General features: G+C 29.8%; 1 protein-coding gene and 1 pseudogene across 2 annotated transcripts in view; one reads left to right on the forward strand and one right to left on the reverse strand.

The window, feature by feature from the left end:
- Window positions 1-24161, forward strand: part of LOC105143685 (phosphoserine aminotransferase) — a 202445-nt gene that overhangs the window by 30390 nt on the left and 147894 nt on the right. The gene's annotated exons all lie outside the window — the stretch shown is intronic.
- LOC147910066 (uncharacterized) lies at window positions 20731-22151 on the reverse strand (annotated as a pseudogene).

The following is a 24161-nucleotide window of genomic DNA, read 5'->3' on the forward strand; positions in this document are numbered from 1 at the left end:
GTCCACGATGAACACCTCTGACATTTGTCTATAACTAGCCAAAGCACGGCTGTGGCATTTTGTTATAGCTAGCCAGCTCACGATTAACGCTTCTGGCAGTAAATTAAAAATAGTCAGCCCACGATGAACGCCTCTGACATTGAATCATAATTAGGCAAAGCGCAATTTATTGTCATAACATTTAATTATATCATTTGTATGATAAATAAAAGTGATATTTTCACGAATAACATAAAGATGCTAACCTTTCCCATTCTGGCTTTATAGGTGCCTTCCAACGAGAAACATACATCACAATAACCAATTTTGGCCTTCTAGAGTGCCTTCTAATAAGAGACACAGTGTGACATGGTGCATCATTACAATCTTGTTCGCTAATACAAGGATGAGATATTGTACTGTATTGTACTTAGTGAGTCGCTTGTTAGAAATAACCCATAACCTTCTCTTATCAAAGGCAGACAATATTCTGCTACTACATTTTTTCTATTTTGTGGACACAAAACATTATATAAATATATATACACTATATAAATATATATACACGCGCATACGCGCGCGCGCGCGCACACACACACACACACACACACATGATTATGTGTAGAACACTACTACACTACATTGAATTGACAGTACTGTTGCGGTAACGATACTGTGAACGCGGATCATACTGGTTACAGCTGACATTGACTCGTATAACGCCGTTGTTTTCTACACATACAGCGTCACGCAAAACGATATATGTATGCATATATATATATATATATATATATATATATATATATATATATATATATATATGTATATATATATATATACATACATACATACAAAAAATTTTTATTTTTCACTCTAAGAAAAAAGATACATAATCGATATCATGATTTATCTTCTCCTTAGCGACTAATTAAGAAAAGATGTTCCGTATCTAAATCCACGTTATTGTAAAAAAATTCTTTATTGCTTTGAAGTTCTATTATTGATACGTCATTTAAATGTATTCTCCAGGTTCATTCCATTAAAAAAAAGTACAAATAGATGACCAGATATATGACGCGGTAAAGTAAAATTTTATCAATCAATCTTTTAGAAATACAGACAATAGTATATCTAAATCATCTGTCATTCATTTAAGCATTTGTCATTCCTTTAACCCAGCTCGCCTTACCTACCAGTTTTTAGTTACTTTCTTGACTAGACCCCGGGATCTGGAACTTCGTTCAAATTATATCTCTGAAAATAGAAAACATATTTTTAACTTATCACATGCAAAATTGATATCTCTAGAGTAAAACAAGAATAAACAAAGATGAAACAAAAAATATTTTATTCTTAAATTACATCATAAAATGTTAAAGTCTGAATTGCAATATGAAAATTCGCATTAGTTACGTCATATCCCAGTAGAGCGAGTTAGGATTAAAAGAATATTACATATTATAGCAAATACTTAAATTGGCGTCTGTCCGCAGTCTGAAAATGTGCTAGACGATTATAAAAACTTAAGGCTGCATTTCCATTCGCAAGGCATGATTCTAAATTCATTTATTATTCGTTGACGAAGTTTAGTATTATAAATTTTTGCCTTTAAATATCCCCACAAAAAATAGTCGAGTGGATTTAGATTCAGGCGATCGTGCTAGCCATTCAATGTAACCCCTTCTTCCTATCCACTTATTTGGAAAAACTTCATTCAGATATTGGCGTACTCTACATAAACCGTAGTGAGGTGGCGCCCTATCTTGCTGGAACTAAATATCATTGAAGTTTTGACGAGCGATGTTTCGGATTATCGGAACTATTTCATCTTGAAGCATGGCTAAGTAATTGTCAGCGTTTAAATTATCTTCAATAAAGAAAGGTTCAATAATGACTTCATTTAAAATTCCAGCCCATACATTGACTTTTTACTGATTTTAAGTATGTGCTTCTCATATCCAGTGAGGATATGAGAATATTTTCATCGCTCCAATATCTGCAATTATGTCGATTTACATTCCCGGTAACTCAAAAGTAGCTTCATCTGAAAAAATATTGTTGTACAAAATATTTTCTATCGATATTTAACATCATACTTTCGCAAAATTCAATGCGATGATCAAAATAATTTTCACATAGTTCCTGCGTCAGATGGATCTTATATGGATGAAATTTCTCCTTTTTTAGAATTTTATGAACTGACATAGGATTGATGTCGTGTTGCTGTGCAACTTTGCGAATTGAATTATGCGGATCTTCAATAAAAGACTGTAGAACATTCAATCTTTTATCAAGATTTGTCGCTATTGCTAGTCTATCTTGTCTATTACGGTCTTTTACAAAATCCATTTCTTTAAAACGTTGTACAGTACGAATAACAGTCGATTTAGATATACCATTGTCCTCTTTCCTAAAAGTTTGATTGAAAAGTTCACATGTGCGTAAGACTTCCTACGATCATCCCATCCTCGCATTATTAAAAGGGATATACGCTCTTGTTTAGTAAGCATTATAAAATTTTAAATAAATATTTTATAAACAAAGATAACTATGTGGCGATAAGCAATCTCAGAACGGAATATCACGAAAAACCTTCTCAATCGCAGGTCACAGAAAGAGTGAACATGACAGAAGAGATCTCTAGCTTATGTAGTCTCCAGCTTTGTTGAAAGGGTGGGAAGAAGGGAGAGGGAATGGAAAAGAGGGAAAGAGGGGGGGGGAGAAAGGGTAGGAGGGAGGAGGAGATAGAGATACAGACATTCGCGGGCATATATAACTCATAAATCCAATCGGGCAATCTCTATGTAATACCTTAGATAATGCTGGCCTTAGATAGTTTCGTAACTTTCAATTCTCATAACTTTGAAAAGCACTGATTAAAAAGAGCTTTATTATAGTGTTTAGAAAGCTCCCAACCTCAGTTATTAGATTCTAAAATCAAAAATAGGATATTTCGTTTAAAAAAATTGATTTGACCTTGATTTGACCTTGGTTGCGCCATCCAAGGTCAAATTGATAAGGTCAGTCAATAGATCATTTTCAACTTTACTTTTGTAAACTATAACTTTTCAACTTTACTTTTGTAAACTATAACTTTTGTATAAAACATTTTTCTCAAAAATGATGACTTTTCAAGATATTTAAAAAGGTTCGGGACTTTTTCTACACTCGATATATTATGACATGCTCTCAGTATGTTACTAAAATCCCTAAAATATTCCTTCTTTCGGGAAGGCAGATCTGTTTATAAAACAAAGAGATTGGAGAATCCTTCATGGAGGCTTCATCCATCCTTAAAATAAGGAAGAACTATGAATACCGGTGATAGTTTCATTATTTAGTATGGAATATATCCATGAGTTTTTTGTTTTAATCCACAACGTATGTGGTGACGTGACGAGTTTGTTGTCGCAATGGTCGTAATGATTTTTTTCGTTTAAATTTGTACTTCACATATAGTGTTTTTGTTTATTTGCTTTACAATGTAATTTCACTCGCATAAGTAATCTAAATTTATTTATATACATTCATGTCTTTGCTTATCGCGTGATGTAGGTGTGTCTGTCTGACTTTATTGCTATTAAGTCGTTATCTACTTTTACTGATACGAATATATCGTCATAGTCGAAGATACGGAAACATATCGTACGTCGGTGATGTTGTTAAAGGAAATAATATAGTATTGATATTGTTACGATCGTAGTAAGCATTAATTTTAATAATTTTTTCTATTATTATTCACTTTTGGTTATTGAATGGAAAATATAATCCTTTTGGTAATCCCGTAACTGCTTCTTTTAAATTAGTAATTATATTTTCTAGTGACATTACTTTAGAATGTAAAATCCCTTCTTTGATATATGTTATATAGTCGATTGTTTCAATGGTACTTCTCCATTAGATTAGATTATCCATTATTGCATTAAGTAAGGTAAAATGTTCGTCCAAGTCATGTCTACGACTAAAAGAATATCGTTATCCTTTAATTTTTTCAATAAATGCTGCTACTATCTTTTCTTCTAATATTTTCTTCTAATGTTTGCTCTAAATCTACGTTTATGTGTACAATGATTGAATTAATGACTTTCAGTTGATTTTTTAGCCGTGTAGCACGACTTGTTCATTAATGAGCTTTTCATCGTTGGCGTTTATCGAACACTGTTTTGATAATAGAACCTATCCATCTACCAAACCTCTTCTTTTATTTGACAGTATTTTATATATTGTTTTTATTTTGTCTACCAAAAAATGTTGAATTTTATTGTGTGCTTTTTCGAGGATTATGTAAAGGTTATCACAAGATCTTTTACCTGCTAGTAGATCTTCACACAGTTGCTTAGCGCATAGAATATCTTCCTGGAGTTGTGCGGGCTCTTTTGGCTAATGTTATTATACGGTCTGTATCATCAATTTTCAATATGCTTCAATCTTTCAGTAGTAATTTTCCAATTTCTTCGAAATATATCCTAGGATTATGATTAAATCTCTCGATGTGGCTATACGGCAGAGTCAGTAATGTAGCAAAGAATTTCAATTTAAATTAAAATTAAAAATTTATATAACAATTTCAATTGACAAAAACAAATGTTTTGATTCCGATCGAGTCATTTTCAATGTTGTCGTAATATTTAAACATCATTCTAAATCAAAAATATATACATGGTATTACAATACTATTATAATTTTTAATCCCATATTCTTCATTTTGTGTAGTACGTTGCGAGTCATTTTTATCAAAAATCAAAGTAGTATAAAACAATATTCTGGAAAAGTGACCGTGAACAAAAAAATTAATATTTAATACATGCAAATTAGTAATATAATAATATACCTTGTCAGTAATATTACTAAATGTGTTGAGAGTTCATTAATAAAAAGAGAGAAAAAAACGCAGGTAGTCCATATCGTGGTACAATATATTGGTTTTTTTATTTTAAGCAAATTTGCAAAAGTAACGAACATTTAACTTTCACGATGTCAGATAACGAAAAGTCGAGAAGGAAAACATTTATCGAGAACAGAAAGACGGCAAAGCAGGGAAGAAAAGGGAAGAAGATATTAGAAGAGAGAAAGAGAGTGTATAATGTTACAATTCAGTCAAAGCTCTGTCGTTTTGTCTGTTTATTCCATATTTCTGTTTTTTAATATGGATTATTTCAGATATTAATTTTTTATTGTATGAAGGCTCTATATCTGACTTATTATGTCCACTTTATCTCATTTAAAGTTGTGATTCTCCTCAATATGATGGTTGGAGATCACTGAAAGAGATTTTAAACTTGTATTAATATCTGAAACATGTTCATGTCTAGTCTTTAATTGTCTTTTTAATTGCAGTCTAGTCTTTAATTGTGTTTTTGTCTGGCCAGCGTAACTAACATCACAATCCTCACGATATTCTGTAAACTACATTTTGATTATGAAAGTTTTTGATTATGAAGTTTCAACTCATCCTTTTCTCTCTTTATGAAATTTTTTAATGTGTTAGGAATAGCCAATAACGGTGGTCAATATACAATTAAACATATTAACGATAGGTGTGAATATCTTTCAGATATTATATTGACATATGGAATAGTAAAAAATCTTTTTGTGTCATCCTTGTTATTACTCAAACTATTAATGCTGTTAATATGATATTTAATTCTATTATGAATAGTCGAGAAAATAAAATGTAAAGGATATTCTGTAAAAAAATATTAATAGCATCAATCAAATTGTTTTGTTGAAACTTTGGATGACACAAACGAAAAATCTTATCCACAACTCCATAAATTACACCTCTTTTATGACAAAATGGATAGAAATTAAGGAATCTACTAAAAAAAGTTGCTTTACGGTATGCATCGAAAATAAGATTCCGTTCTTTAATAATCAACCTGGTATCCAAAAAACTTATTTTTCCGTCAATGCCAATCTCCATAGTGAACTGCAGTCTAGTGTGCAACGAAATTAAAGATACCAAAATATCACCAGTACTCTTAGACGGAGCAGTTAAAATAATATCGTCAACACTTTGACAATAAAATAACAACCGAACGGACAGCATTCCGAGAGCAATTTTTTCAGTCCTGCATTACCCTATTTGCAATGACAGGTGACAAGGGTGCCCCATTGGGGCTCCAAACATTTTTTTATTAAAGATAAAAACAATAGAATTCAAAACCATCCGAAAGGCAATAAAAAATCAAAGAAATTTTTGTTTTCTTAGATATGGAATCCCACCTTCTAATAACATTATCAGATGCTAAATTTATAGATATTTTATTATTAGAACCTGTCCTGGGAAAATCATTCTGAAACTTCTCAAGAATCGAAACAGTATTATTTCTAACAAAATTTATTATATTGTTCCAACGACCAATAATATTATTTTCAACATTTTAAATAAAATATTATATTTTGATGCCCTGATTACGAATATGATAATGAAAATTGTCGATAAGGTAATTTTCAAAATCAAATATTAAAAAAATGATTTTTTTCTCATTTTTTGCGCGATTTCGAATATTCTAACGCTCGATTTACATTTATTATTATTTTGTTTAACGCATCTTTCGCAATCCATAAGGACGGTGGTTCGCTAAAATATCGCTCGTGTGTTTTAGTATTTACTTGTGGTAAGGTATTTTCTGTTATTCACTTCACATGGGGTATTTTAATATTTAAATATTTTTTCCATTTTTTTTATTACTCGCGGCTCGTGACTTAAATTATTTTTATCTTTCTTTGCACAATTCTAAAATCATTTACGCTTTTTGTTCGCTATTATAATAAAATTGCCTGATTTACATTACGATGAGTAATCGCATGCAATCAGTTTTATGTTGTCTCGTTCTGCGTCGGAGCGATGCGGAGATATCTGGCGACGACATTGATGTCGAAGTCTCGTTGGCTTATTCGGTGAGCGCTGCGGTCGATGCGGCGAAATGTTCTTTTACAATGTTCCTTCTGCTCCGTTTCAGCGGGACGATGATCACTGTGCGGCGATATCAAGTCAACTGTTTTGTGCTGGTTTTATGACTTATTTCTTTTATGAAGGTTGTCGTCCATCCGTCTGATTTTTTCCATGACTTGAGAGATATTTAGCTTGTCTCTTTTTTATTATTTATTTTACGTATGTAATTGGTTAGCTTTTATATGTTGTAGGCTTATTTTTTCGTTGGTCCTCAGTATCTGGATTATATGAGTCATTTAGTCTGCCTGATTGTTCAGCGAGTTGAATTGTCGGCTGGTTCCCCTTGGGTTTTTCTCTTTTGCGGTAAGCAATCTTTGATAAGCAATCTTTGGTAAGCAATCTTTTCTGGTTGTCCTTTCTTTGACAATCCCACCGCTGCCACCAATTTTGTTGTACTCTTGGGTGATAGGATACAGATTGTGGGTTCGCGGATGAGGTAGAAAGAAATAACTTTCACAATTACTAACACTTTTAATTTAAGGGAGCTGGGTGATTTGGAGGATCAAAAAATTAATGATTTTTGTGAATTTTTTGTGAAAAAATGATTACAGCTATCAATTTTAGATTTGGACCTATATTTTATTTGCACTTTATACAATAAGTATGAATTTTTATTAATTAAAATATGTTGAAATGTTCGAGAGGCAACAATGGCGACAAACGTGTTCACATAGGGTTTTGTTAAATTGCTGACATTGTGCAGAATTAGTCGTCTGAAATAAAAAAATCAAATTGATTTGCAATTAATAATGTTGAATGTATACGGTAAATCTAACAAAATTATAAAAAATCGCGATTTGTTAAAATTACTCTTTTATGAAAAAAAAAAGATTCTTTTTTTATTATTATTTTTCCCATTAAATTGCCAAAAAAACTATTATTGTTTTGAAATTTTTTTTTTTAGGTTTACCATATGGAGAAAATAGTTGTAATAAATATGTGAAAAGCGACAATCAATGCGTTAAACCATTTTCTCTCTACAATGTCAGCAAATTTGAAAAACACGTTTCGAGAAAAATGCGTTTAAAGTTTTGAGTTAGAATACTTGCGTTTTTTTAATACTTACAATAAATTTTTCTTATTCGATTCCTAAATCATAATACTCTTTATCCTCTTGTTTGAACAGAAATGTAGAAAAAGACAAAAATACGGCAGATATTTCTTTATTTGAAGAAGTAACAGCCATACGGCGCGCCGCGGGAGATCGAAACTCAAACACGTCTAATTTTTACCTGTGCACCAGTTCAGTAAATCATGAATAACTCCATTGTCTTACGTTACTTCTGTGAACAGTTTTGGCAACATATTTTCAAGACAATCAATTTTCCGAAAATGGAATTAAACAAAATAGATTTTTTGATCCTTCAAACCCACCCGGCCCTCTTAATGTTACTAAGCAATGTTACAATATATATCACTCTAATTGGCATTTGACAAATATTCATGTTCAATCCGATTCTTTCGTACAATTTCTGATTGCGTATCGCGATTGCTTATTAATTCGGGCGTTCAAGCGCGTGAAGCTGTATGGGCGTAGTTTCGGATGACAGCTAATAAGATAACTCTGCCCAGTATGTTACAATGTATGTTAATGTAACCACTCGATCTGGCACATATGATCTTGTACATATCTCCTGCTGATCTGGTTTGAACTTAGTCAGCTGTTCGAACTAGTTTTGGTCATTGTTTTTTCGGAATGCGATCAGTGCTGACGGTCGCATTCGGATTTCCCAATTTGAGGCAATCGTTTCCATTTTCGCAACTTGCGGAAGGCAGCTTTGCATTATTTGCTCGTTGCTTCCATAAGATTGCATTTTCGCAATTATGATACGAATGCTTCTTCAAAAGTCAATAGCTTGCATGTCATCTATCCTGCAGTTGTTAGGTGATATATTAATTAATTTTCATTTTATCTTTTAGTTGTAGCTATCGCTATAACACATTGTATTGACTGTGGTACTAACTGTGTCAGCATCGTAGCCAATACAATGGCAAGAATTTATTCTAGCGAGTAATTCAGCAAAAAAACAAGCATTGTATATCGCCGGCTTAAGACGTACGATTTTTTCTTTTACATAATTTTGAAATATTTTCATGAAAAATGGCGGCTACTTCAAGTGGCCTGATTAGAGGATCTCTAATTAAATTCGATTAAGGGTGCCATCTATACGCAGTCAAAAATACTAACGTCAATACTAATATTCTGTTGCATATATTTTTACTTTTTGTATGAACGGAAACGGTATTGATTTTGTATATAAGGAAACGGTATTGAAAAATTCTGAAAAAATTCTGAAAAAATTCTTAAAGTTCTATGAGAAGAAAATAAATAATTTTTGTCTCTTGCAGTTTTTCTGTGAAGTTGATAGTATTTGAGTAAATAATTATTGAAGATCAGTTTTCGGAAATTTATAATAATTAATATTTTGTTAACTATTACAAAAATTGTAAAATGATAGAGGACTTGCGGGAGGGGAGGGGAAGATGAGAGTAGCTTCGCATGGAAGTCGCACTGTACAGCAGAAATAAAACTTAATTTTTCAAACTTTTTGGTTCATAACTTTTTAACAGCGACCGCCAAGCGTCTAAAACCTGATGGAGGTTACTCAGAGTCACGTCCTGATAACATATGTCAAGGTCAAGGTCATCGGAGGTAGCTCCCCTTTTCTTAATATTTACCCAATTTTTAAATAAAAAAGTTTTGATTTTTCTTAATACATATTTGATTTTATTCAAAAATGGCTATTAAACAAATCCAGATTTTGTTGTCCAAATCCAAATGTATGTTTTTTTGATCACTGAACACGATACAATAATTTAGCCTTACGATGTATGCCTTAAGAAATATTATTGTGAAATATTAAGCTCTATTAATGTGAAAAAATGATCAAATTTTGAGTTGAAAGTCAATTTTAGCAGAATTCCAGTAAAACATTACGCTCTTCAAATTGTAGGTCCGTTCACCCAGGACAAAATCTAGTTGGAATTATCCCTGAACCTCCTTCTACAGGGTTTTTAAAAGTTGCATTTAATTGGATTATAAATTTTTAAGCATCGAAAAAATTTTTTACAATTTATGAAGTATATCGTTTTGTGATTTTGACATTCTCAAATCAAATGCCTCAACTTGACAATAAAAAAACTCTTTATTATAAAATGAAATAAATACGTAGTACAAAAAATATGATTTAATTAATTGAAATAAATTATCACATATCAAATAAGGGCAAACATAGGAATAGAATTTCAATGGTATCATAGTTGATCCAAACAATAATATATTATCAAAAATTTTGATAATAATGCAAATAAATTTTCGGAGAACACATTTACGTATTACATCTTGCAAATTTTTTGTATTAAATCTTGAGAATGGTTCCAACATTCGCTCTATTCTGTTTTGAATACGATGTGAAAATCTGACGGTTATATCAATATAATTTTTCTCACTGAAAAATTTAATGGACTAATAATTAACTTGTCTTATGTACTTATTTCATTTTCTAAAAATAATTTATTATTATCAAATTGAGGGATTTGATTTGATGTCAAAAACACAAAGTGATATAATTTAAAAATTGTAAAAAATGGTTTCTACTCTTAAAATTTTTTTTTTAATGTCGCAAGAATATAGGTAATACATCACTCGAACCGACTCGCTCAATTTCTTTCTTTCTCCCCCTTCCCCTAAAGAAAACTCAACGCGACCCAACTATTCTTTGAAATTAGCCATCTTCTCTGCCAAATCCTGTCGATGCTTTACTGGAGAAGTGTTCAGCAGCAAACGTCCAGAAGCAAACAACACTAAGATAAAGCATAGAGCTACAGATCCCACACTATCCGCATCACGATAACCACAAAAAAGTGATTCTGTATCGCGTAATCTCGAGAGAGAGATAGAATGTTTTAATGAAACACAACAAGCGATTTATAAGTCAAAGTCTTTTATTTAGCAGTCTTTATATTCCATCCCTGACATTCAACAACCTCTCCCCTCAGTCACGGTAGTCTTCGCCGGCGGAGATTGAGAACGTTTTATAATCTAGTTAAATGGAACTTCTAAAAATCCTGTAAGAGATCCCGAGAAAATTCCAACTGGATTTGGATGAACAGACTTACAATTTGAGGGGAATAATGATTCATTTAAACGTTTGAAATTTTGCTAAAATCGAACTTTGAACTTTGAAATTTTATAATTTTTTTACAAAAAATTAAGGTAGTACTAGCATAAAATGATTTTTTTATGAACATGTTAAAATTTGACATACAGGTAAGTTGAAATGCTCTCTATATTTGTGTGCAATTAGAAACATATTGACCGTCTAGTTTTTGAGATAATTGCAATCAAAATATGCAGTTTTAATCTGTGAAGCATATACGCTCAAGTTAATGTCAGATTTTTAATTATAGCATCCATATTCTTAGAATTGTTGTAAAAAACGAGCACACATGGAATGATATTATAAAATTATGAAGGAACATGAAATGATATTATAAAAAAGGTCATAATTTTTTACTATTTAATTAGGAAAATAGGGTCGCGAAAAAAAACGTAATATTTCGATTTTCTTTGACGTATGATGGCACTGAAGGGAATGGTGAGAAATAGAGAGGACAGCCAGTGAACATCTGACAGCACAGGCGTTAGTATGCCTTAGTATTTGTATTCATTTTCTTTCTGCGTGTGCGGCCTTGAACAGGAACAATCGAACGTTTTCTTCCTTTGGCGAGAGTGAGGTATCGCTACCGAGCGCCGCAACAGGATAAAACTTTGGACGGTATTGTCGCGCTATACTATCTTTAGTGAAAAAAAGGCAAATAGGAGTCAGGCGTGATAATCGTTGCACAAAATAATATACAAATGTAACATAAAACTTTTTAAATTAACGCGCTTACATGTTTTGGGCTTATATGCGTTCATTTTCGAGCATTTTTTAGAGTAAATTACTATTAGGTGTTGGAATTAATTCGTAGCGTTTTACAAGTGATGGGAAGTACTTTCATTAATGTATTTTTTAATGCTCATGTGAAATAAATATTAGGTGTTGGAATTAATTCATAGCGTTTTTTAATGAAAGAATGTTATTTATTTCACATGAGCATTAAAAAATACATTAATGAAAGTACTTCCCATCACTTGTAAAACGCTACGAATTAATTCCAACACCTAATAACATTCTTTCATTAAAAACGCTACGAATTAATTCCAACACCTAATATTATAAATACAATATGTACGTGATAACTAATTTCGTGATAATTAATTTTAATCATAGTGAGATTTAATCATCCCTCCACTTCACTAAAAGAACCTCAATATTGGAATGAAATACAAATGAATGTTTAAAAATTATAACTAAAATTTGTTTTTAATCAGAGACGAACTATGGAAAAAAACAACTTAAAAGAATTGAAATCACAGTAAAAGGAAGGAAGCTCATTACGACAACAATCAAGCATATCGCAAACAATTAATATCGCACAAATTATTATTTAGTCAAAAACTAGTTCTTGATTTGTGGCGGCTAAGCAGTGTCAAATTTACTTTAAACCATAGAATGCTTAACTAAAAATAGTTATATTTTTAAACTTTAAAGTTAGATCGTTTATAATCAAAAAGAAAATTGACAATCAATAATCAAAGAGAAGAACTTGATTACAATGAAAGAACAACACTGACTGAAACTAAAACAAGTCGACATTTATAATTGTCAATAATCGGAAAGTAGATCTTGGGAAGCCTCTCCATGTCTGTCTGTAAATTAAGATCATGTGTCTGTCTCCTGATGAATAACATTGCCGAAATCAATCTCTTTCTATATTGAAGTTCTCCATCCAAAATTACAACGGTCTCTCAGTCGAACTCATGATCCTCTTATAATCGGTGAATAGTTACGACCAAACTAGTACACACGTATTCCATCGAATGTGGTTTTTATACTCAGTAATGCTAGACTTTAATTATCTATTCGTATGTCCCACATATCTCGCATCACAGTCCTTACAAAAAATTTTATATACGATATTCGATTTCACATTATGCGGAAATGGATCTTTGAAACTTGTCGCTCGAGATCATGACCTTCATAACGTACTTGAAGGTCAAAATTATTCGAGGTATCCATTTTAATTTTAATAACTTAACGATCAACGAGCGACTGCCAAAACTCTTTGATAGTCACTATCTTTGATAGGTCTCGATCTTGACAATATACGTCAAAGTCAAGATCGGAGTTCCTTATTTCATTTTTAATAACTTTTTAATGTGCGACGATTGACTGCTAAAATTTTTCGAATGTTATTTAGGGTCATGATTTCAAAACGTGTGAACTTCACTCAATAGGAGCTGAGATACGAGTTTCAATTTTGATAATTTCTCAACGATCAACGGCCAATTGCCAAAACCCTAGAAAAGTCACTCTGAGTCATGACTCTGATTATGATCTTATACATCAAGTTTGAAGTCATCGTAGTTAAGTACCATATTGTATATTTAATAATTTCGTACAATGAGCGACAGTTAAAACCTTGCGAAGTTCATTCAGTGTCATGATCTTCACAACGTATATCAAGGTCTAAGCCATCAGAGCTGAGTTGTCATTTTATTAGATAGTAAACTTAATTCTTGCCCTTTTTATTTCTTCAAAATTGATTTATTTTGAAGAGAAAATGAATGAATACCTTAATCAAAGTAATTTCTTCCATTTTCTACTACTTTTTTCCATCTCCGACAACAGGGTTTTCCAATTCTACAACAGGTAGAAGATATCACGCGGTGTCTTCCGAGGTGATCCATTCATCCACTTTTGGACTTCTTCGTAAGAAGTATATTTGTAAGGACGTGTTGCATCACTTCAGCGATGTCTAAACTACAAAAGACCTATGACTTCACCGTCGAAACCTCCTTGCACCCTCTAGCGAGCGGCAGAAATTAAGTTTACCGCCTAATAATTTTCATAACTTCTTATCGATAAATGAGCGACTGCTTCAAAATCATTCGATAATCACTCAGGGTTATGAGCTTGACAATATATGTCAATGTGTAATCATCAGAATTGAATTAAATGTTTCATTTTAAATAATTTTTTAATGTAACGAGTAAATGCTGGAACTTTCCGAAGGTCATTCGGGATGATGACCTTTAAAACGTGAAAGTCAAGGTCATCGGAGTTGAATTGTCATTTTAATTTTCATAACTTTTTAACGATAAACAAGCGATTGTAAAAAAACTATTTGATATCACTTAGAGTCATAACCTTGACAATATAGATCAAGGTCAGCATCATCAGAGTTGAATTGTCCATTTCATTTCTAATAACTCTAAAGTTTGACGAGTGACTTTTGAAACTATACGGAGGTCATTCAGGATCTTCACGTGTGTCAAAGTCAAATCATTGGAGCTGAATGTCCATTTTACTTTTAATAATTTTTTAACTGTCAACATGTGATTCAAAACCCTTCAAAGGTCACTCAGGGTCATTACCTTCACAATATACACTAAGGTTGAGATTGTCGGAGCTGAGTTGTCCGTTTTACTTTTAATAACATCTTCACGACTGTCAGAAACCTTTGGTGGTCACTCAGGATCATGACCTTGACAGTATATAAGGCCAAGGTCATTGAATTTGAATTCCCTATTTTTTAAAATAATTTTTTAATGAGCGACTGCTAAAACCTTCCGAAGGTTTATCGATGTAATAACCTTGACAATTTATGTCAAAATCATAAGAGTTGAATTCCCTATTTTATTTTTAATAACTTTTCTACGTGTGACAAGTGACTGCTAAAATCTTTCAAATATTATTCAGGGTCATGACTTTCAAATCGTATGTGAATGTCAATGTTATTGGAGCTGAATTGTTGTTTTTACTTTTAATAATTTCTTAATGATCAACGAGTAACTGCCAAAACCGTTGATGTTCACTTAGGGTCATGACTTTGACAATATACGTCAAGGTCGTTGGAGTTGAATTTCCTATTTAATGTCTAATAATTTTAACGTGCGACGAGTGATTGTTAAAACCTTCCATAAGTCATTCAATAAGATGACCTTGACAATTTACATCGAGGTCAAGATCGTAGGAGCTGAGTTGTGAGTTTTAATTAAAAATTTGACGTTTATAATTAAAATTAACAGACAATGATTATCCTATAGATTTTATTCTCAAAACAATAATTAAGAACAAAACATTTAATTAAAAAAACAAATTCGTCGACTAACAAGAATAACTCAGAAAAGGTTCAGATGGAAAAAAGATAGTTCTCTATTCCATATGTGCAAAATATTTCAGATAAATTTAAAAATGTAATTAATGGCGATGTATATAAAACGACCTTTTTCAGTTTGAATAAATTAAATAAATTTGTAAAAATTCATAAAGATCTGAGGCCAAAGAACAAAAAAGAAATGTCATTTATAAAATAAATTGTAAGGATTGATGCATCCTACGTAAGTTAAACGAAAAGGAAATTAATTACAAGAGTAACAGTAATTTACGTAATTCGAACATAAAAGTAATTTACGTAAAGGTCCTAATTTTTATTCTGTTATCACTGAACACGCTTTTGCATCACAGTCACAAAATTGATTGAGACAATACACAAATTCTGGATGAAGAAAGATTTAACAAATAACTGATTTCAGAAATCATAAAACGAGAAACAAATGGTCTCAATCTTCAAAAAGACACAGATGATTTAGATCGCACATATAATTACATTCTTAAGAAATGTAAATAAATTTAAATTTAACTTACACAATAACATCATTCTATGTCCTTTCAGTTATCTTAAAAACATCTTGTTTATTACATTCTTAGACGTGAAACAGTTAAGAACATTCCATACATTTTGGCGATTTTTAAGTTTTCTCACAACATGTTTTATATAAATCTTTTTCATTTACTCAATATTATAATATACTTAATTGAATATGGGATAATTAATACTGTTATATGAGATTGAGGTAAGTACTTTCTTTGTACAATTTCAATGTTAACTTTACGTAATTTTAACTCTTAATAACTTTATTGGAACGCAATCACTTGTTAACCAAGAGACAGGCAACTTCTTTGTATGATGTTTGTGCTTTTTTCACTTTCCGACTAGGTAGAAGATATTCTTTGTTAATATATTAATTATGTGTTTGCTTATGTGTTTGTTAATATATTAATTATGTGATGGCTAAAACTGATAGCCGAAATTCAAACTAGCATCTTCATACTAATACACATCTAATACACATTATATAATACTATTAATGTATTATATAAGTGTAAATTGCGCACCTCTTACCGCGCTCCAAAGTGTGTATGTAGTCCCCTTAAATCTGTATTACATATTTTTACAATTATTAGGAATTCTATTTTATATATATTCTTTATTCTAAATTATCAACTTCTTCATTCTTATTTAAAAAATCCAATCAATGAAAAAAATTATGGATCAATTTCAAGATCTGTAGAATACATTCAAATAGTTATTGATTAAAATTTCATTACAGTTTTTATGAAAAAAATTCTTGAGTTCAATGAATAGAGAAAAAACGAGTAAATCTTTCAAAAATTGTAATTTTTAAAAAATTCAATATTAGAAATCAAAAATTTACAGAATTTGTTCACATACTTTGAAAAAAAAAAAATTTGCAAATTAGTTTTGAATAAAGGATATTTATTTTGCATATTAAATTTAGACTATTTTGGGAATTGAAAAAACAGATTTTTTGTAAACATTGTATTTTTGTTCTACAAAATAAAAGAAAATTGAGTTTCAGAGAATTAAAATAATTTTATGAGTGGTCCACACCCAGTATGTCAACGAAGGATTAAAAATCTTTCCATGATTCTTATTTTATGAATCATCTGATTGAATGACTAATTCAAAAAAAACATTTTATACAAATATATTTCTATAAAAAATATAAGGATGGGAAGTAAAGTAACGCTGTAATTTTTATCGTTATAGAAATTAATTTATAAAAATGACTTGATAACAACATTGCAGTTTTTTTATGATTGCAACGATAACTGACTACACGCTAATTTTGTGCTTGTAAGCTTAGAAAAGTCACTTTGAAAAGTAACTCTTTACCATTACGCATTTATTTGCAGAAAAAAAGTTATTTATAATGAGTAACGTATTGTTACAAGTAACGCGTTACAAATAATGAGTAAAAGCACAGTATATACAGTAGCGCAGCTATCTGTCGGCACCTTTGATGTCAGCGTGGATAAAAAAGAACTGCACATGCGCGAGCGAAGTATGTAACCAATCAAGGCACTGTTTTTCCATCTCACTTCTTCTCTCTGTTGTTCTCACCTTTTCTCTTTTTCTTTATTGCATAAGATTTGTTCTTTTTCCACTCTAAGTTCTGAACTGATGTATTATATACTGATGTAATAAGTTCAGAATTTTCGAAAAATAACAGACACAATGTACATTATATTTGAAACAGAAAAATAGAAATGAAACATGATAGATATACATTTATTTCTCAGGAAATATAAGGAGATTCGTACTTATATTTAACCTTTTTTTATTTGCAATGATAGACAGAGTTACAAAATATAAACGCAATAAGAGAATTAATAATAATATAGCAATCCGTTTTATTTTAACTGATCGATATTATTTAATCTCCAATTTGAAATATTTTTCCCCTTTACTGTTAAAAAAAGGTGTTAAATTCATTTTTTTAATTTCTTCTTATATTTGTCAGATAAAATCCGAGATTAGACTAATTCAATTTACTATATCTCAAATCACAACAATATTAAACCTGTTACATGTTATTTAAAAAAACGACGTAAAAAATGACTGCGTTCAGCGTTTATTTCGCAAATGTTGGAAGTTTTCTTTGCGCTGATTGTATTATACTTTTAGGTCTAGAGGATTGATGGATTCTATCTTAGCAGACAATCATAAAAACGGTTTCAAAACTGTTGTGTTCTGCTGAAACGTACCTATTACATTAACTAATTGATAATAGCTGCATTCAGCAGAGAAAATTAATCAGTTATAATTAATACTGAGTTTTCTCTGCTGAACATAGTCAATGATTGGTTGGCAATTGTTGGTGAAATTCTGAAACAAAAAAATTCTGAAATGTAAACATTAAAAATTTGAAAAATTTACATAAAACTTATATGAAAATTAATAATATTAGTAATGGCAATACATATGCAAATTAAACAAATAATAGAATAAGATGAAAATATTATTTAAAAATTAATAAAAAAGTGCATAAAATATAAAAGAATGTTAGATGTAATATGAAAAAGCGTACAAACAATATGTTCAATTAATATATCACTCTTAAATAATTTTTTATTGCAATTTTATGAAATGTATAATATAAAACGTATATACAATTTTATAAAATATACGAAACGTGCAATAACGATTAGCGAGACATAAAAGGATGATCAATCATGGATCATATATCAAACAATAAACGTACATACATATATGTCAATAATACAGCAAAGTTTATTTCAAGCATATGTCCATTTTAGAACAGAAATAAAATATTAACAAAAATATTAACAAAAATTAAAAAGTACACTAAATATAGTAATAAATATATGAAGTTTATGTTAAATTTTATTTATTTCTTTTAACTCAATCATTAGTCTATACTTCAGCTATTCGATCCACTTCGGTACGAATTAAAGAGCGATACAAAAAGAAACTTAATATTTCAAGTTAAAAACTTAATATTTAATACTTAATATATTATATATATATATATATATATATATATATATATATACACACGTATAATTCTATAAAATATCTTAATTATAATCGAACCATGCAAACAGTATATAATAGAAATTAAAAGATTATGAACTATAACCATTACCATAAACTGTTATAACAAACAAAACGAAATAAAAGTACATGCCAGCAAAAACAATATTTCAGTCATAAACTTATGAAATATAAATTGCTATTGCATATGTGTGTATGAAAGTAAGACTACAGATAATAAAATAATATATCATTAAAAAAAAATACTTACAAGTGTAAAATATTTAAAAGTTTTCTGTTTTTTCTACTAATACCTTTATTTCACTGTTTATTATGCTGACAAGTGAAATAAATACGTATATGGAAAAATATTTTATTAAATACATTGTAGGAAAATGTGGACATGGTGGTTCAAAAATTACATTCTGTGCATGTTGAACTAAATAATTACCAATGTTTTTTTTAAAGCAATTATTTTCAAATTCTTTCACAAATATTTCTTCTTAATTTATGTATATAAGCACAAAAATTATTGCTAAATATAAATTTCCAAAAGGATTTTCCTCTGTATTATTATAAGCTCGAAAGAACAATATAAAGCAGTATTATCTATGACAGTATTAGCTTCATTAATAAAATCTTTACACGTTTTACATGTATGCATTTCTGTACACTTTCTAATTAAATATCCGCGAACATATCTAAAAGCATTTTCTTCCGGCAATTTCATATAATAATCGTGATTCGGAATATTTAAAATTGTCATACGCGTCGTAGATGGAACAAATTCGAAAGTAAACGGATTCGAATCTGACTCAATTAACACGTAATGCATTAAAAATTTTAGCATTTATACGTAAAATTAATATATGTAAAATTAAATACATGCCATCATTAGAACGTTACTGTATTTTGTGCATAGATGAAATGAGTCTGAAAAGTTATTTATTTTATAATGTTCTCCAAGACGAAATAATTGGATTTGAAGATACCGGTAATGAAAAACTACCATTATCTAAAGTGTTTTAGTTATTATGGCACGTAGTATTGCAGATAATTAGAAACTTCCTGTTTGCTTTTGTTTGATCGAAACTGCATGTAAATCTAATATACTCTAATCTATTCTATTTGATGTTATCCGAAAGCTACGAAATTGCAATTATGCTTTAATTTCGGACATGGGTTCTAACTTTGCAACTCTTCCGAAAAGGAAGTCTTAGGTATTTCTGTACAGAATTCAAAATTTTTAATTGATGAGCATGAAATACTATATATATTCGATACTCCTCACTTAATGAAAAGAACTCGTAATAATTTATTGAAATATGATATATTATAGAATTTAGAAACAAAGTTCATATTGTTGTTGATTTTTATAACCGATAGTAACCAGTGGATCAAAATGGTCCCAAAATTATCTAAAGATCATATTGAGCCAACTAGCTTCCAAAAAATGAAAGGAAAATATGCTGTGCAAGTTTTTAGTAATCGAGTTGCTGCAGGTATGTGCACGCAAATGTCCTTTGGGTTTAATTTTCCATTTTTGTGTAAATGTTTGTAGACTGCGTACAGAAGGTAATGCTAATTCTTTTTTAAGTTTTTTATAACTTCGCGGACTTAAGAAGTACAAACATAAAGCGAATTGTTTGAATTCAGAACTATATCGTCTTCCTCGTTTGTTTTTAATGTGAGTATCAATTTGGGCGGAAAACAATCGTGCAAAATTTAGAGAAAAAAATTTACAGCTTAATTGACGTAGGATTTCGTGATCTTGAAGTTCCTTATTTTCTGATTTTGTACTGTCCTTTTTTTTTGTAAATCTTTTCTTCCGAAGTCGTCTATTTCTCTCGTCCATTGTTTTTACTTTTGCTTTTAATTTTGAAATTCGTTGCTGCAATTTTTTCGCTCTTACATTTTTCTTTTTTCTCATCGAGTGTACACTGCTGGACGTGCTCCTATACAAAATATATATCGAATAATATAATAAAACATGGATAAAATGAAAAAGGAAAATGAATTATTATAATATACCCGCATACTCCTTTTATCTTCGCAGGATAAGGTGTAATCAAAAATATGTTTAAATAATAGATTTAGGGTTTAAAAACATCTATTTACTAATCCTATATTAATTTGATTTCGGGTGGTATTACCAAAATTGAGTCAAAAGATCACATCAATTTTTTAAAATGGAAACTGCCTTATTTTTCATTGCAGTTTTTTTGTAGTTCATCTCGAAAACTTTTTAAAACACTAAAACAAAATATTTTATCATTAAATACTTTGTGAGTTATAAGGCTTGACAGTTATACGGTCTGAGAAACAATCTCCAAAGATCTTGATCTTGATATATGTCAAAATTATGACCCTGAATATATTTAAAAGGTTTTAATCATTAATCGAATACCTTAGATAATGCTAATGCCAGCGGCACTGTAACTATCAAGTCTTATAACTCGAAGCTTAACAAAAAATATTATAATATATGTTTTGAAACGCTCTCAAAATAAGCTACAAAAATATACAATGAAAAATAAGGATTTTCATTTAAAAAAACTGATGTGACCTTGACCTGATATTGGCAACACCATCCACAGTCAAACTGATAAGACTAGTAAGTCCGCAAATACAATAGGTGTATTTAAGTCTTAAATTTTAAGAAATTGATCAATTACAGTGGAATATAAAAAGAATAATCGACTATGATTGATCAATTCCTCAAAGCTTAAGGCTTACTACTTTATTGTGTTTGCGGGGTAAAGACAGGGTATAAATCTCTTTCTAAATCTTAAAATTGTTGAACGTCTGAACGTATGATTGGACCTTATCCTGCGAAGATAAAAAATATGTGTGTAAATACAAAAAAACTTATGGTTTAGCAATATCACATCTTGGTGTCTCTAGAGGCAAGAATGATTTTGGCTGTAAGTCACTGAAACATGTGTAATTTTAGTGTTATATTATTTTTCATTAATTAGAGTATATATGTGAAACTATATAAAAATAAATCACGATATCAAAACTCTATCTTTAATGAAACAGAAAAATAAATATATATTTTAAGAAATCTATTATATTTAATATATTTAAGCACCTGTTTATTTTATCATGTTCCGAAATACAAATATTGTCTTCTACAGGTATTTCATCATCCATCTTTTCTTTTAATGTCGTAATGGATGCATTACTGTAAATTATATATGTAATATTATATTATTAATTTATAGATTATCAAATATTGTTTAGTACATAAAATTTAGAGTAGAAAAGAATATATATTTGAATATACATTTTATAAGATGTTTCTCTATAAGAACTTACTTTCTTTCAAAAAACTTTGTCGGTATGAAGTGACTTTGCATCTGGATGAAGATGAGCTCTAGTCGTTACTTATATTGTACCACTTTTCTTCAAAATGTAAGTGGCACACTCGATAATTTCGATGGGCATATTCTGCACCCATTGCTTTCAAATCCAATCTTTCACACGCACGTATTCATTGCAACCATCTGTAAATATTATAATTTGTTATTATAATTATAAATAAAAATAACGCACATAAATATATAATATATATACATATATATAGAAATTTAGAAACATGAAATAATGTAAATATATATGTGCATATGTATCGAATTATGTATTAGATGTAGATATCGTCTACGCGTGATACAGATTACTAAAGCCATCTATTGGAAAAATAATGGATTTCTTTTTACTACACCTAATATTATAAATTCATTTGTTTTAAAAAATAATAAACAAAATGAAATTGTACCTGTCATATTCCTTTGGAAACCGAAACAAGTCGTTTTTTCACATTATTTTTATTACATTCTTTGACAACACACCATTTGATTTCTGGACCAACATCTTTTCCATCTTTTATAATGTTCTCTCAAAATACAATAATATCTGCAACACAAAGCTAAGATCAAAGTGCTTCAAGAAAATCGAAAATTTGTACAATTTTTGTACAGATAAACTATTCTCCGTAAAGAAATTTGGCCTTTATCTGGTTTTCTGCTTCCTAGATACGTCAAATATAAGCACTTTATTGAACACTTTTAGTTATAAGTATTCATTGAATACTTATAACTAAACACATCACTTAATCACTTTATCACACGTATCACTTTATTATTTCTCATATAATATATACTCCTGTCACTTTCCGTTAAATGGCCATTTAAATCCCTTATATAGGTACAGTAAAGAGAAGAAGCGAGATGGAATATCAGTGTCCTGATTGGTTACATATCTCGCGCATGTGCAGTTCATTTTTACCCACGATGAAATCGTGAGAGTTGCGCTACTGTATACTGTGGTAAAAGTAATGCGTTACAAATAATGAGTTCCTTTTTTTCAGTAACGAGTGACCGTTCGAACTCGTAAGTACGATTGAATGACTTTCCAACTTTAATGTTACACTTAAAAATTTTTATGAAAAATATATACTAAAGTAATTAATTTATATACTTTTTATATAGAAAGACGTTAAACACATTACAAAAGACATGATATTAATATATAAATTTACCATCTTAAAAAAGATAAAAAAAGCGCTAGAAATACATGTTCTGCGATAAAAAATTTTACTAAATAAAAAAATGAATTTATAAGAAAACATTAAACTCTACAAAATGCATGATATCAGTATAAAACTTATCTTTTTTTAAAAAAAGATAGAAAAAGACGCTAAGAATGCGTATTCCTTAATCCCGGAAAAAAATATGTACCAAATTGATTAACTCATATACTGTTATATTAATATAAATTTATCTTTTTAAAAAAGGTAAAAAACCACTATGAATACATGGATGTCAACTATCAATCAACTACAGATGTAAAACAAGACATTAAACAAAGAACTGGTGTATCAATTACAACTTAAATGATAGTATCTGTAATTACAATGAAATAAATTTACAAGATATTAAAGAACCAATCAGAGAACTTGTTGTGTAAAATTATTTTATACATATAAATAATAATTACATGAGTTTGATATTCAAACTTATTCTTCTAAATTCGAAATCTTGACATATTTCGGCTGCTTGATTGAGCCCTCTTCAAAAATTCCAAAAAGTTTTTAAATTACAGTTGTTACTTCTTCCTAACATAGAACGTTTTTTCGTAAGCTGTTTGCAGAATAATTAAAATTGCTCACATTACGATTCGAAGATCGTGTGGAGAATCTGATTAAGCTGACAATGAAAATTTAAGATAGTTTTCTTTTTCAAATAATTAGCAGAGATTCTTATTCTGGTAAAAACTTACTGATCGTGGATAATTATCAGTCGGTCAAACATAACGGACGTATACAATAAAGAGACTTAAAGTCAGTCAGTACAATAACCATATAAAATACAATGTAATAAATAAAATAAATTAATAAAAATGTCAAAATTGTATAATAAAAAATAAAAAATAATAAATATAGGTATACAAATAAGTTTCCGCCGTTTGA

Source organism: Acromyrmex echinatior, chromosome 3 (genome assembly GCF_024713525.1).
Source record: "Acromyrmex echinatior isolate Ae372 chromosome 3, ASM2471352v2, whole genome shotgun sequence".
NCBI classification, from domain to species: domain Eukaryota; kingdom Metazoa; phylum Arthropoda; class Insecta; order Hymenoptera; family Formicidae; genus Acromyrmex; species Acromyrmex echinatior.